Source organism: Chinchilla lanigera, unplaced genomic scaffold (assembly GCF_000276665.1).
Source record: "Chinchilla lanigera isolate Chin_1 unplaced genomic scaffold, ChiLan1.0 scaffold00008, whole genome shotgun sequence".
NCBI classification, from domain to species: domain Eukaryota; kingdom Metazoa; phylum Chordata; class Mammalia; order Rodentia; family Chinchillidae; genus Chinchilla; species Chinchilla lanigera.
Genome location: NW_004955409.1, coordinates 10,452,615 through 10,454,209, shown reverse-complemented (window position 1 = coordinate 10,454,209; position 1,595 = coordinate 10,452,615).

Genomic DNA, 1,595 nt, shown 5'->3' with positions numbered 1-1,595 from the left:
CCTATGTTCTTGTCTTTTCTAAGAGTACATTTGCTATCTTTTTTAGGTTTTTCCATAAACTATTCATTTTGATAATTTAGATGAAGTTGGAATTAGTAAGGTTTGTGAATTTTATTTTATTTTAAAACAGTACTGACACTTGAAGTCCAAAAATCATCTTACTATATATAACGTAAATGCACAGGTGTATATATGTGACTTTCCTTCCGGAAAGTATTTACTCTTCATCCACTGTGACTAGGCCATTTGATAGTTAATTGAAAGAGTATATGTACATCTGTAACTTTGAAGATTGATTAGAAGAAATATTTAATAGTTAATAAATATGACTTGGTTTTGTTAATATAGTAATTCCCTTTTGAGAATGTTATCCTTGGGACCTTCTTCCCAGAAAAATTCTCAACACGATTTTGCATATACTGTAATTTCCAGAGATGTTTATTTCCCAGTTCACCCATGGACTCTATAAATATATATGGATACAGGCTAAGAGTGTATGATGTAAGTGATGGTGATACCCAAAATGTTCAAAATTTCTGTTACCTACACACAATTCGCAATAAAAGTTTCACAAATTACATAAGGGAATCACCATTGGGATCAGTTGAGCCACTGTTAAAAGGTACTTAAAAAATTTCAGTTTCATAAATCCTAAAGAACCAACAGAAGAAGACCTGTTTAATTATATAATTACACTTCAACTTACAAATTTCTTAGGTTATTTTCTGCCATAAATTTTTAAAGGCAGACATCAGTTTACATGGTGATAGTGAACATGAGCACTTGGCCCAACTATCTAGTACTCAAATAACCCAACAGTTCCTGGTGTGTTGGGGGCACACGGCCACAAGGACAATATAAAAGTAATAGTGCGGGAGAAGAGCTAAGTCAAAGGTGCCTGTGATCCTTTCACTTCCATCCACTGTACTTTGCATCTAGTTAATCTTGCCTTTTCCTTTTGTGGTGATGGTGGTTTATTACGTAATCTGGTGTACAAATTTTATACGTATGGGTTCTTCTAAGTTTGATTTTCTTACCTGTTTGAAAACATCCCGATAGTATCTCCTTAAGCACTGAGAAAGTATATACCTAAGCTTTATTGACAATGATACTGATGGTAAACTTTAAAAAAAGTATCAAAAAGCATATTATGTTGAAATATGAATAAACTAAAAAGGAGAAACCTGAATAGTATTTTATGTAAAATTTTCTGAGTGAAGTATCAGTTCCGTTTCTGATGATTTCTTCCAAAATTTGCTATTCTTGAGATTTTTTAGGCAATCTAAAAAGTTACACTCCCGAGTATTCTTAGAAGCCCACCGTTTCAGTTACCTGTTTAAAGATGGTGGCTGTCTCATTCTCCCTGTAGCGTAACATGACTTTAAAGTGAACTATTACTACACTTTTGATTATAAATTTGCTCCAGGTTGGGCAAAATTCTGAAAGGAGCAACTGGTTTTCCTCTTGGATGGCAGTTCCTGGTGAACAGGACATTTTCCTGCTTGCTCCCTTGCTCAAGACAGGTCTGAGCCGGGTCTGGTTGAGCCGGCCCACTGCCTTTCCCAGGACCTTCACACGATCGACCCCGCCCTCCC